The sequence below is a fragment of the Mus caroli genome, unplaced genomic scaffold (genome assembly GCF_978045245.1).
Source record: "Mus caroli unplaced genomic scaffold, Mus_caroli_1 scaffold_10, whole genome shotgun sequence".
Lineage (NCBI taxonomy): Eukaryota > Metazoa > Chordata > Mammalia > Rodentia > Muridae > Mus > Mus caroli.
The window spans coordinates 67,921,441-67,936,734 of NW_028227265.1; the positions used below are offsets into that span (position 1 = coordinate 67,921,441).

Genomic DNA, 15,294 nt, shown 5'->3' on the forward strand with positions numbered 1-15,294 from the left:
ATGTGGATAGGAAGGGGCACCGGAGAACAGAATGGTAGAACTCTAGAGAAATGAAGAGCTGAAACTAAGTGCAGGATACTATGCACTAGGAAACTGTAAGATGAGATGTGTTTTCTTTTGTCAGAGAGGCATGGGGAATACAAAAACAAAGAAAAGGAAGGCACAGGTTCAAATTCATTTCTATGAAAAATGCCCAACAGTAATTCTACACAGTGTGAACATTTGAAACACCAACCATCTTCCAGAAAGCGCTTCTAGAACTGAGAGAAAAGCAGATCTTCATTGTATCAGTTTCTTTTCTCCTCCTTGCCACCTTTCTGGTTTCCCTTTCCTGGTTTCTCTGTATAGGAGACAGAATATCCATTCGGAACTGGGGAGAACTTTAATGAGGCAAAATCAGATGCAATGATGTGGATAGGAAGAAGCACCGGAAAACAGAATGGTAGAACTCTAGAGAAATGAAGAGCTGAAACTAAGTGCAGGATACTATGCACTAGTATCATTGTATCATTTCTGTAGTATGTTGTATCATTGCTCCTGTTGTATAATCGCAGTGCAGTAGTCAGTTTATATAACCAAAAATAATGTATATACTCTTGAAGTGATTGACTTAGCATTTATTCTGCAGAAAGCTTCCTTGATTTAAAAAAAAAAAATGACCCACCCAACAACACTACAGTCACAGCCGCAGATGTCAAAGGAGCACACTGGGTCTGTGATATTTCTGCCACAGCCTTTTTCAACACCTGTTGATCATTCAATCAGAGGAAACCTCGGAGCTGAAGATATGCCAGCTCTGTGGAAATTCCTTCCCGAAATAGCAAGAGCTGAGCAAATTGCTGGGCAGGCAAGTCCTGGTGGGCGGGGCTCGGGGCTGTGTGCGGCTCAGCATCTGTCTTTCATGGTTGGCATTTTTACACTGTCTAAATCCTCCACTGGTCCAACAGCTGATTTCCTCCTTTGTCCAGCTCTTCCTTTCTCATTTCCTGGGGAGTGGCAGCCACATCCTTCAACAGGCCACTTCTTGGAAGCAGCCACTGAGATGGCCACACAGCTGTCTGCAGGGGTCTGACAGTGACAGTGACCACTACACTGGAGTTTGCTGTTCCCTCACTAAGTCCATGAGTTGTGAAAAAAGCAAACTTGGGGAGAAACAAAACATGGAGGTCTAGCTCTAAGTCAAATGACGTGCAAAGTCATTTCTAAACATTTGCAAGGTTTGTCTTTCTCCTCCCATGAACAAAACTGGAGGGGGTCAGGGGCTCAAACAACTTAGGGAAGTCTTCATATTTTCAAAACATCAAACAGTGTGTTTAAACTTTAATTATGTAAATATTCATTATGTTTATGTTTCATATTCAAATCACAATTTTTGAGCTACTTTAAAAAATAAATAGCTCAAGAAAAAAATCACATTTTATGGTTACAAATTTTATGAGTTTACTATGTTATTCCATAAACTCTACATGTATTTGGGAGGGGTGCTCTTATAAGTTTTTAAACAAGTGTCTCTTTTAATGAGGAATATCTCCTTAGTATGTTTAGGATAGAGTAGGTCAAAGGATATGACATTTCCAAGGTAGCCAAAGAGAGATGCATCTTCATATTGCAGACTGTGGTCCAGTGGTGACTTGCAAATCAGCATACAGGAGCCAAGGAAGAAGACAGGGAGCCTCAATTAACTATTTATAGTCAACAAAGTTTATTTTTAATTCCTAAAGCAAAATATACAAAATCATGAAAAAATAATTTTTTCTCTATTTTATATCCAAAGAACTTGAAGAATTACAAGTTAGCTAACAGGTTATGCACTACAAACAATGTAGTGACAAATATGACTGACATGACTTAAGCTTACTGAGTGGATGGAATCTTTCCTTCCCATTTTTCCTAGTAAGCAATCAGATACGGATTTCAAAGAAAACATAGGAGGAAGGAGGAGAGGAGAATAGAAGGATTCCTTGAACCTTACTTCCCAGCTATATTAACTGGCAACCCCCCCCCACACACACACACAAAAACTTTTTTATTGGATGGCAAATTAAGGTTATATTTTCCATATAATTTTTTTCTATTTTCAAAATGCATCTTAAAATATTTCATATTGGACTGGAGAGATGGCTCAAGCAGTTAAGAGCACTGGCTGCCCTACCGGAGGTCCTGAGTTCAATTCCCAGCAATCACATGGTAGCTCACCACCATCTGTAATGTGATCCGATGCCCTCTTCTAGTACATGAAGACAGCTACAGTGTACTCACATATATAAAATTTTAAAAATCTTTTAAAAATATTTCATATTAATGAGAGAAGGGGGTATATATAAAGGAGGATGTATAACATATAGAGTTAAGAATCATTAACAGTCAAGATAACCTGAACATTGTAGTAAAGTTCTCCATGCATTCTGCCCCAGTTAATGCATATTTATTTGAAGATGAACCACTGTGAATATACCATATACCAAGAGAAGAAAAGAACTGTACCTATAGATATGGATATCTTTGAGGATGTTATCCACATTGTTAATCCAAACCATAATTGTATACTGAATATATTCCCATGACTACATATTTATTAATGCATTCCACTCCATTTCCCCCATAGACCAAGGTATATTTATTTTACTGAATGAAGTAAAATATAAATACAGTTTCTTTTTCAGATTTATTTTATTTTTATTGGGTATGTGTGTGTGCATGTGAGTGCATGTGTGTGTGTGCATGCATGCATGTATGTCCACATACATGTACATGCCTGTGAAGACCAAAAGGAGGCATTGGAACCCCTGAGGCCAGAGTTGCAGACAGTTGTGAGCAACCTAACCTCAGTGCTAAGAACTTCTGAACTCTGGTCTTCTACAAACATTCTCAACCCACGAGCCATCTTTCTAGGCCCTACACAAAGACTTTTAATCTATAATAAAAGAGAGATCAGTGGAATTGTGCAAAGCCAAGAGCAAAAATTGCTGCTGCTTCAAGAGACTGTTAATACACAAGCATCTGATATGTCATTTTACTGGAATCCTCTATTGGAGTCTCTGGTCCCACCAAAGGCATCTGTTGCCTCGGGCTTCTTCAGCTGTCCCCTTTGCACAGTCTTCCTGTATATTTAGCCATGGAAGTTTATCTGGACGAAATCTTGTATTGCTTTTCCAATTCCACAGAATGAAGTGCCTTTGGGTTGAAGTTCTATGGGATTTGTAGTTTTGTTTTCTTATGGGAACTGACTTGCCATTGAATCAAGCCTCCTGTGATATATGGAGCATATCATTCCTTCCTTCTAGGATTGCATTTCCATCTTCTCTTCCACATGTACTAAGGCTTGCAAGTGGGAGCTGAAGAAGTGGTTCCATGGTTAAGAACACTTACTGCTCCTTCTCAGGGAACCTGAGTTCAGTTCTCAGCACCTTTACCAAAGACTCACAACCACCTGTAACTCCAGCTTCAGGTGATCTGATGCCCTTTTCTGGCCTCTATAGGAATCGGCACACATGTACACCTATTCTCACATACACAAATATACATACATACACATAAATATTAATTTTAAAAAAGACTTGTATATTTGTTGGTAGTGTTTGTTGGTTGTTTTACGTCTAAGTCCTATGTGACATCACATATGTACATGATTAAATGTGTATATACGTACCATGTACATACATACATGCTCTTGTGCATATATACTTTAAAATTTAATGAGTTAGAGCCATTTTTCTCACCTTCCAAAATTATTTTTTAAATGAAAATGGATGTTAAATTTTGTTCACAATTTTGTTCATAGGCATGCTAATAACCTAAAGAAATAGCCACATGGCTTTTCCCTTTTGACTTATTAATATGTTGAATTATTTTTGCATAGTAAAACAACTCTTACAATTTGGATAAATTTAACTTGTAATATATTTTTATTTCAATATACAATTTCCTTCTATTTCTTAATACCTCTTTCAAATATTACCTATTACTCTTCAAAACACCACTGTGTGCTTTTACTGTATTCAATTTGACATTATTCAGTAATGTGATTATAATATAATACATGATGTATCTCATCATTATAAAGACATGTGCTTATTTTCTTAAATTAATTATGGTCTATTGAAACAAATGGTTTTTTATTTTTTTCAGCTCTGTGTAGAACTTTACACTTGCCCCCTTCAGGCAGATTAGAAATGAGATTTATGGAACTAGAAATATAACTTTGTGGTAGAGTGCAAGGTTCAATTCCCAGCACTGAGGGGGCAGGGAGAAAACATAGAATCCCCAACAGTGCCCAATGCTCACATAGAAATATAAAGTATAGAGTCTCATCTCACTTTTTGCTTACAATTTCAATTCTATTTTCATTACTTTGGCGTTGGGTCATTTTATCTCTAATCATCTTGTGCATATACACAATCTGTCAAGTGGCCTGTAACCAGAAGACCACCCACAGGATCAGGTGGCTTATACACAGTAGATTTAACAAGCCATCAGGAAACCGAAACTATGAGCAGCATATCTGAAGTTCACTGGTGTGCGCAGATGAACATAAACTCAATGTATGTCATACTTGATTCTGGAGAGTGTATCTCAGCCAGATACAATGTAAGAGGAAGATATCTAAATATGGGCCATGTTTGAAGGATTTGTTCTGAGCCAATTACTAGATCATTGCTTAGAACAATCTTGCAAGGTCTTCATGCCTCTGTTCTTATTGTTTCTTGATCAGATTCATCAGGTACTACCTCCATTGCTGCCACACCATGCCTGTTTACTAATGGGATTTTCCTAAAATGAAGGAAGAAGAAAATATGTGTTTAATAAAGGATGTAAGAGAGAAAGAAGACAAAATGAGGATCTCATACATTTCTCCCATGGCTAGAATCTGCTTTAAAGTCCCAGAGAAGCAGCCTTCTAGCTGTCTACAGTGGAAATGAAGAAGGAACGTCACATGCTCCAGAGGGATTGTCTTAGTCCAGACCATAGGTCCTATCCTACTCCTACTTGCAATAGTGAAGTTGTCAATTAAGACTATGTACAAGGCAAGACCTGGAGGCCTCCTACTGCCAAGTTCCTCTGGGATTTCAGGGTAAATCACTTCTTTTCTATCAGGAGCCTCTTCTGTAGGCATTTTGGTTTTATAACTTGGACTGGTTTACCACTTTCCACCATTTTATGCATCCTCTATCATCTTCCCTCTCCATCTCTGTCCAGTTTTGTTATTACTTATGGGACAAAAACATATTAGACAGGTGCTTGCTTGTTTAATCCATGCTAAGGTCTGAATGCCCCCCTTCCAAAACTCAAGTTGAGGCAGCACCTCAGGCTGAGGCATTCTTTTCCTCCTGTGATCTGTAAGAAGCAATTATTCCTTGTTTTGTTCTCTTGGCAGGCATGGTGACTGGTGTACACTTTCTATTGTCTTGAACTCTGATTTAAAATGCAATTGCTTTTCTTTTTTAAGGTGTTGAACTGTATTCCCAATGCAACAATATTAACAGTGTGGCTTGGGGGTGAAATTATGAGTTTTGGCATCATGGGAAGAATTAAATACCCTTATTAAAATGTCCTTGCCTTCTACTTTGTGTTGTGTAATGGAAGTGTCTCCACCAGAGGACACTGAACTCAAGGTGACAGCTTGGAAACAGAATAAGGACTTTCACTGGACAATGACCCCATGGGCATCTTTCAGCCTTAAGAAGTATGAAAGTCAATTTCTGTTCTGTGTAAATTATCCCATCTGTGCTATTTTCTTACAACAGCAAAAATGACCTAAGACTTAAGATGCAGGTACCACTTGTGCTCTACAAAGAGTAAGCTGTAAAATCACTAACTAATAAATGGAAGGGTGAATGGGCCATGGAAGCACTGTGCCAGGGATCGGAGCAGAAGAAGGAGCAAATAACAAACTTCACTATCAGGAACAGATTTCTTTAGACATGAAACCAGACCAAAGGTCATGAGATCCAAATAAAGTCTCAGTACTTTCTGGATTTCCTGGGACCTTTCCTATGATTCTCTCCACCCCCTTAGATCTTACTCGAGTAGACAGTCTTGGATCAGAAAAGTTCTTGGCTCCTCCTACTTCTATTTGTTACTAAAAACAGTACAGCCTACATCACAGTGAGCTCCTACAAAATAATCCGCAAAAGTATTTGTGCTGCATTTTTTAATAGTTGTAACAGCTTCATTCTTGTAGGAGACAATGTTCATTCACCATTGGCTCAGGATTTCCAGGAAATTATTTGCTAAGTGTTCTTAATCCATCAGGCTCAGCGCTCTGAACTGTAAGACTCAGTCTCCATTTGTTACACTGTTCCATTATGCCTTGGACTACATCTGTAATACACACTCTAGTCATATGACAATTTTAATTAACACCATGAGGTAAGAAAGCAGTTGGCATCTCCGCTCAATTTGGCAGGTGGCTTAATTTTTAAATAGTTATTGGGTTTACTATTTTAGAAGAATTCGCCACATGGCTAAAATTTAAACATACAGAGCTGATCATCCCAGGGGTCTTCCTCCAGGGTCTCACTTTTTAAAATTGGGGATTATAAACATATTTGTAAATAACAAAAGGCATGCGAAAAGGCTGGGAGGTAATTTCCAACAACAAAATCAGGGGGAACTATGTTTAAATGTCATGTTTTTAAATTCATGGCTTTGGTTCCTTCTATACTAGGTGGCTTTAATTTCTAAGAACCCAGCCTCAGATCTGGGGCTGCTTCCCAACCCACTACTGGGATTCCTGATTGTGGCACTCAGCTGAAACATGAGTTCAGTTACCAAATATAGCCGAGTAGAGTAAGAGAACAGATGAGTGTCTAAGGCCACAGTTGTCTCACTACCACAGACCAAGCAGTCCTTAATGGACAGGCAAGACCGACCTCCACTCACCAGGAGAAAGAGGCAAAGCCCCTGGGAAATCCATCGCTTTTGGGAAGGCTTCAAACCAAGCAAGCATTGAAAAGTTCTGTACACACCGTAACACACTTACCGGTAAGACAACACTTTTAAGACTTTTAAAGTTGGAAAGATTTCAATAGCTTTGCCTGGCACTGTGATACTATTTGGAAAATGCTTGATTTTTTTTTCTTTCATGAGGACAAGAAATGTAGTGTTATTTTTTTAAAATTTTCCCCAAAACAGGTAACATAAAATTTGCTGGATTTCTTTCTGCCCACACTGCCAGACAACTACCTTAGGTTTATAATCTTAGGTGTGCTAAATCATTCTGATCAATTCCAAAAGGGTAAAAGGGTCAAATATGTTTGTGGATGGAGTCAAATTTGTCAAGAGTGTGCATGTGTTATATTTCATAGTAAATGAAACTATAGACATCTTGACTGTCATCCATGTTTAAGCTAAAAGATGATGGCTTAAAATAATAAACCTTAGGCTTTAAATATCTTGAGTTATTAATCACCTTTTGAAAGATTTTAAATTAACCAACAGGACATAATTAAATTAGTTGGCATAATACCAGGTAATATAAAAATAATTTAAAAAAATAAAAAATAATAATAATTTTAATATTCACATGAGTAAAACATTTTTGACTGTGATATCTACAGTAGTCTGTCAAATATAAATATCAAAACCCAGTCTTATATCATGTTGTTTTAAAGCTACGGAGGAAATTGTCTTGAATCCAACATATGATGTTGGTGCAGAATTATTTCAGGCTCATATTACTTTTTAGCATTTTCTAAAAATACTATTTACCTTCTAGTATAACTACTATGGCCAAATACAAGGTATGTTACTTGGCAGTAGAAAACTATTAAAAATCTGCTCCATTTCTGTATATATCAAAATCAAGTCCTTTTTACATGATAAGATACCATCCAACTATTTTTCTCAAAGAAATTGAATAATCTGCTCAAATATTCAGAATTTTATAACTGCTAACTGAAGAGGAGGTCTGTGCTCCTATCTAGCCACAGCCCACTCTGTAACTACAGGATTGCACATTCCTGGTCCTATTGTCCTGGCATTCATTGTGTGCTGCGGTCCCTTTCTCTGGCTCTCTGTCAGCTCTCTGTCCAGGCTTCTTTGTTCTGCAGCTAAAAGTGGATATTTAAATTGTCACAGATCACACTTCTCAAGAGAAGGAGTGAGGCTCACTCTGGGAAATTACCACCATTGTGACTTCTTTGCTTTGGTTTTGTTTGCTTTGTTTTCTCATTTGAAAGGTGTGAAGAGGAAATATATAAGTGTGCAAAATAAGTTGGCCTAATTCTTTAATGTACACTAACCCATACTCCTGCAAGGCCAGGACAAGAGTCCCCACTGCTTAAACGGAGTGGAAAGAGGCCTTCGAAGGACACTATGATTCTGGAGTTCAACTAAGGATTAAGGCCATGCAGCGTGAATGGGCAGGGGCTGGTAAAATTCCAACCAAACAAAACAAAGACTAATCAAAGCATTATGACAATAATTTGCAAGTGATACATTATAGCAGAGAATATAGAACCATCTTGGGTAAATAGTTTTAATATACACAAAAATAAAACATTCTTGAGAGTGAATATCCACAGTGCAGTCTGCCAAATGTGATTTTTTGATAGTCAGTGGGAAATGGATGAATTAGAAATAAAAAGCACAGTTATTCCCAGAGGATTCAATATAAAGATGATAAGATGAAAAGGGTACCAGGAAAAAACCCTCAAGTCCTCCTCATTAAACCATTTATTACTGTGTCGGGACTGAATGAACTGCTAGCTTCTGTTCCCAAAATTTAGATAAAGTGTTTTACTTTGGGAGGATATATTGTGTTTAAAACCACAGGGTAAACTTGAGATACCTTTTCACAATGGCAATGTATCTGATGATCAAAAAGAAAAGGAGCTTGTGTAGCTATTAAGCAATGGTTATATAACTAAAGTCATTTTGCATCAAACATAGGATTTTGTGAATGTTTTCACCTTTGGCTGTTGCCCTACAGGGTTCTTTATAACAACAACAACAACAAAAAAATTGATCACTGAAATGAGAGAGAAAAGAGAGCTTGAAAAGAAAAGAAAAAAGGAAAAAAGAAGCAAGAAATTAGTCTAAAGCTAGCCATGATTCTAAAACAACAACAACAACAAACAACAAAAACTTCAGAGCCTCTGTTCTTGGCTTTAACCTTCATAGATAGATTTTCTGCAATATTGAATTTCAGCAATATTGAATGGTTTAATCAAAACTGTTTATTCCTTTTTTCTGTCTACAAACAAATGGGGGTGCTTACTTTAAATATCTAAATCATTTACAATAGAAAATTTCCACCTAGGTTTATGACTTGAATTTCCTATTTCCTATGTAAATCCCACCATAGAGCTAGCCAGCATTTACTGACTGGTTTGCACTCCTCCAACACTTGTCATGTATCTATTGCTATGCACATGTGCATTTTCAGTGACTATTGAACTGTCTCTCCCTCTCTGAAATCTCCAAAGCACCAGGAGAGTGCTTCACAGTCCTTGTACATACAATGAAAGGATGTAAGATTCAGTCTCCTTTCTTTTTTTTTATTAGATATTTTCTTCATTTACATTTCAAATGCTATCCAAAAAGTCCCCTATACCCTCCCCCTGCCCTGCTCCCCAACCCACCCACTCCCACCTCCTGGCCCTGCCGTTCCCCTGTACTGGGGCATATAATCTAGGCAAGACCAAGGGCCTCTCCTCCCATTGATGGCCGACTAGGCCAAACTCTGCTACATATTCAGCTAGAGACACAAGCTCAGGGGGGTACTAGTTAATTCATATTGACCATCCAGAGACTGTCCCACTCAGGGATTCATCCCATAAACAACCACCAAACCCAGACACTATTGCATATGCCAACAAGATTTTGCTGACAGGACCCTGATATAGCTGTCTCTTGTAAGGATATGCCAGTGCCTGGCAAATACAGAAGTGGATGCTCATAGTCATCTTTTGGATGGAACACAGGGCCCCCAATGAAGGAGCTAGAGAAAGCACCCAAGGAGCTGAAGGGGTCTGCAACCCTATAGGTGGAACAACACCATGAACTAATCAGTCTTTTTTCTAACATCAGTTTTTCTTTCAAAATTCTAGCCGTGCTATGGTGTGTCTTGGCCATGGTGTTTCTTGTCATATTCTACAGATTACCACCATTCTCCTCTTACCTAAACACGTAGGATAATTACCTGTAGTATCCCAAGTGGGAAGAGGGAGCTCTGTAGTGACACACAAGCTTCTGTGCTGAATCTTCCAGCCCCGAATGCTACACACTGAGCCAAATAGCTGGGCCTTTTCCTTTCATTCTTGAGTAAAAAAATACTGAAGTAGAAACATGATGAGCATTCTATCCGTTTTCTACAGGTTCAGATGATTTGCTCTGAAAATGATTAACTCCAAAGAAGACATAGGAAGCTTTGCCTCTACTCATTGTAAAGCAACTCTTGTTGTTGTTGTTGTTATACTTTACACTGGCTGTGTCTGTCTAGCTTGTCTTCCTTGCGTTCTGTTAAGTTTAAGAAATAACTCTTAAGCTGGGCATGGTGGCACATGCCTTTAATCCCAGTGCTCAGAAGGCAGAAGCAGGCGGATCTCTGTGAGGTTGAGGCTAGCGTGCTCTACAAAGTGAGTCCAGGACAGTCAGGGCTGGTTGTGCCGAAAACCCTGTCTTGAAAAACAAACAAACAACAAAATAAAAGAGAGAAAGCATCTTATAACAATAGTCAGTAGTGTCTTATGTCAACTGGATTATTCTGGAAGGTTTCATATATATATATATATATATATATATATATATATATATATATCCATACACACACACATATATATGAATGATGTATGGATGTATTGATGCATGTACATATATTTTACTCACAATATAGAGGATTCTTCCCAAGTGTCATGAATATAATTTTTCTATGCATCAAAAGCCATGGTTATTTATAACTTTTAGATATGTCTACCTTTTGTCATTTGAATATTCACATAGCATGTGAAGCAGGCACAGGTACATATACTGCTTATTCAGGATCTCCAAAGTAAATGTTTACCCAAATGCTAGGGTAGTAATGCTAAGCTCCCATTTTTTATTTTTTAAAACTTTTCATTGATTCCTTGTGACTTTCATACCATTCATTCCAGTCCCGCTCATCTCCCGACCCCCTCATAATTACCCTTTGCCCTTGCAACTTCCTGTCCAAAATAAAACACATAAACAAACAAAGCACAGAAAACACCTCACCCTGAAAGCTGTAGTGTGTCACAGTGTGGACTACAGTTCACACATCTTCTCTTGCAAATGTTCATTGCAATGAGTCATTGGTCTGGTTTGAGATCTCTGACTTCTGTGACAGGATTGGATCCTCACAGGGCCTCCTCCCATTCATTGATTGCTCTGTGTCATGGAGATTCTGCAACTTTAGATAGCACAACTGACCCTTTCATGTGTCCCAACCATCTTCAGATGATATAGATTTTGGAGTGGGCCAACTCAACGCCCTGGATCTGGGCCTGGGTGTTAGCTGAGCTGCTCAGCTTGCCAGCTCTCCTTGTCCACACCACCAAGGTGAGCTCTCCAGCACTGCTCTGGCTAGGCCATCCAATGTAGCCATCAATAGGAGGTAGGTAGTGTCCTGGTCTCATTCCCTCCAGACACTGGCTCATCAGCACCTAGGCCTCTAGGGCCAGATCCACTGTGTTTCCCAGTCAAGGCATGAGGCCCACTCTCCCAAATGCTGTAGCCTTGGGGAGACTGGAGGAGTTCCTGCTCTCACACCCTCAAGGCTCGTTTACCTGAGCCTTCTATCAAGGCCAGCTCCACTGTGTTGTCCAGGTGAGCTGCAAGGTCTGCTCTCTGAAGTGTTATAGCCAGTGAGGGGCAGGGCTAGTTCTCCTGCTCTCATGGCCTCCGAGACAGCTCTCCCCACTATCACAGGTGGTGAGGAGGAGGGCATTATTCTCACACCCACCCCACCTCAGTCACCTCAGGCCATATGAGTGTTAGAGCCAGCTGTTCCTTCCCCTCAGGACTGGCTCACTCTTTCCTCCTCGTCCAAGTCCAGCCCTTCTCTGCTGGTTCTCCTGAGTGCTGCAGGCAAGGGACAGAGCAGCTCACCCACTCTCATGACCCCAAGGCCAGCTCTCCCAAGTGGCAGTCCCAATATTCCAGAGCTCTCACCCAGGGACTGGGTTACCTGTACCCCACTATCAGGGTCAGCTCTGCTGTGCTCTCCAAGCAAAATGCCCGGTCAACCCCAAAGTGCTGTAGCTGGTGAGGGACTGGACTATGCTAAGAAATCTTATGTTAGGATGTCTGATACATGCACAAAATACAAAATCTTCAATATAAACGCCATATGCTCTACATTTTATAGTGTAATTTCACAGAATTCAGATGATATTAATTCTTTTTTAAATGTTTTATTAGATATTTTCTTTATTTACATTTAAGATGTTGTCCCCTTTTCCTAGTTTCCCCTCCAAAAACCCTTATCCCTTTCCCTGCATCCCTTGCTCACCAACCTACCCCACTCCTGCTTCCTGACCCTGGCAGTCCCCTAGACTGGGGCATAGAACCTTCACAGGACCTCTTTTCCCATTGATGACCTCTACTATATATGCAGTTAGAGCCATGAGTCCCACCATGTGTTTCCTTTGGTTGGTGGTTTAGTCCCAGGAAGCTCTGTAGATACCAGTTAGTTCATATTGTTGTTCCTCCTGTGGGGCTGCAAACCCCTTCAGCTCCTTGGGTACTTTCTCTAGCTCCTTCATTGGGGACCCTGCACTCTGTCCAATGGATGACTGTGAGCATCCATTGTGTATTTGTCAGGCACTGGCAGAGCCTCTCGGGATACAGCTATATCATGCTCCTGTCAGCAAGCTCTTGCTGGCATTCACAATGGTGTCTAAAGAAAGAAATCAAAGAAGATCTCAGAAGATGGAAAGATCTCCCATGCTCATGGATTGACAGGATTAATATAAATATAGTAAAAATCGCTACCTAGCCGAAAACAATCTACAGATTCAATGCAATCCCCATAAAAATTCCAACTCAATTCTTCACCGAGTTAGAAAGGGCAATTTGCAAATTCATCTGAAATAACAAAAAAACCTAGGTTAGCAAAAACTATTCTCCACAATAAAAGAACCTCTGGTAGAATCACCATGCCTGACCTCAAGCTGTACTACATAGCAATTGTGATTAAAAACTGCATGGTACTGGAACAGTGATAGGTAGATCAATGAAATAGAATTTAAGACCCAGAAATGAACCCACACATCTATGGTCACTTGATCTTTAACAAAGGAGCTAAAACCACCCAGTGGAAAAAAAGACAGCATTTTCAACAGATGGTGCTGGCTCAATTAGCAGTTAGCATGTAGAAGAATGAGAATTGATCCATTCTTATCTCCTTGTACAAAGCTCAAGTCTAAGTGGATCAAGGACCTCCACATAAAACCAGAGACACTGAAACTTATAGAGGAGAAAGTGTGGAAGGGCCTCAAACATATGGGCAGAGGGGAAAAATTCCTGAACACACCACTGATGGATTGCACTGTAAGATCAAGAATTAATAAATGGGACTTCATAAAATTGCAAAGCTTCTGTAAGGCAAAGGTCCCTGTCAATAAGACAAAATGGCAACCAACAGACTGGGAAAATATCTTTGCCAATCCTAAATCTGATAAAGAACTAATATCCAATATATACAAAGAACTCAAGAAGATATTAATTCAAGAACAAACTGAGTCATAAAATTACATATATAAAGAGCCATCAAATTAAGTGCTACAAATTTTAAAAATGATTGATAGCATGCACAGGAAGTTAATAAAATATATGATCATAGGAATTTACATTTGGAAGCAATATCTATTTAGAATAAGCAAGAATTCTGATAGGTTGCATGCTCAGATCTGGAGGTAGAGGAGTGTCTTTGATATCTTGTATTACTGGCTAGCCCACCCAAACTTTTGCAATACCAAATGCTTGCTTAAGAGCAGGAAATAAACAACATGAACACATGTCGAAATTTGCCTGCAAAGCACTATGAGATAATACCAGCAGGTTCTGTTTTTCTGGTAGTCTGAGGGAGACTAAAGCCTGAGCCCAATCTTGGTTTGGGTCAGTCACCACCCTTCTCTCTAACAACCGAGAGGCTTCCAGTCAGCCATGGTCTAGAAACATCATAAAAACAGTATAATTGTTCAAAAGTCAATCCAGAAAAAGTAAAAAGGCATTTAAGTATAAGAAATTCAGAACCTGGAAATTATTTCTTAATTAACTAATCATACCTCTTCTATAAAATGTTAGATTGTGGATGTGAATCTCAGTGGTTGGGCACTTAGAATGCCTGAGTTCTGAGCCCTGATTCTCAGTACAAGCAATGAACAAAAAGTCTAAGGGATGTTGGGATGTTACTCCTTCAGATGGCTATGTTCTTAGGCTATCAAAGAGAAGCATAATTAATAGTAGGTGCCTTTTTAACTGTATCCATGTTACATATGTTTCAAAGAGTTAGCAGACTTTACACAATTCTTTCTGTCTAATACAGGTTGAATAGCTTTTATGGGATATGTTTAGAATCAAAGATGTCTCAGAAACCACATTTTCTTCAACATCTGAGATATTTGTGTATACATAATGAAGCACTTAAGAGATGGGTGCTCAAATCTATATGCAAAATCATTTATGCTTTATGTACACTTAACATATGTAGCCTGAAAGTATGTTCCATTATGTTCTTAATGGTATTATTAGTAACCACTTTTAACAATTTTTATGCAGACAACAGAATTCCAGGGTGGAGAATTTTCTACTTGCGATGTTAGGTCAGCACTTTAAAAAGTCTAGGGTTTTGGACTATTTGGGGATTTCCAGTTTGGGGATAGGGTTGCTCAACATGTACTAGGATTGCTAGAAAACAGAGTGGGTGATTTTTTATTTATTTATTTATTTATTTATTTTTTGCTTCCGATGTTTTTCACGAGACTCTTCCTTGGCTGTTGATAAGAAATGTAAGTCAGAATCATTAGAGATAAAAGTTTAATACTACCTTAAACATTTTTAAATGAGCAAGTGGTGTACATCTTACATGTAAATATCAGCGGTTCTGTCATGAGCAAGTTCTGTCAGTGGCATAGATAGGCATATTCCAGTCTTTCCAAATGTGGGAATTTATTAAATAACAACAAAATTACAAGCCAAGCCAATTTCTTTGGCTTTAACTGAGAAAGTACTCCTGATTCCACTGAGTATTGATGATCAATAGCAAACACAGGTACTTCGATCCTTCATTTCTTAGTGTTTGTTAGTTGCTTGGTTGCTTTGTTTGGGGAT

At 38.9% G+C, this 15,294-nt stretch overlaps 1 protein-coding gene across 2 annotated transcripts in view; it reads left to right on the forward strand.

Annotated features, from left to right (window-relative positions):
- The first annotated feature begins 6,814 nt into the window (after positions 1 to 6,814).
- Palld (palladin, cytoskeletal associated protein) overlaps positions 6,815 to 15,294 on the forward strand; it is a 406,494-nt gene continuing 398,014 nt past the window's right edge. For both annotated transcript variants that reach the window (XM_021170928.3, XM_085843945.1), the window contains exon 1: positions 6,815 to 6,984. The gene's annotated coding sequence lies outside the window, so the exon portion shown is untranslated. The remainder of the gene's footprint in view (positions 6,985 to 15,294) is intronic.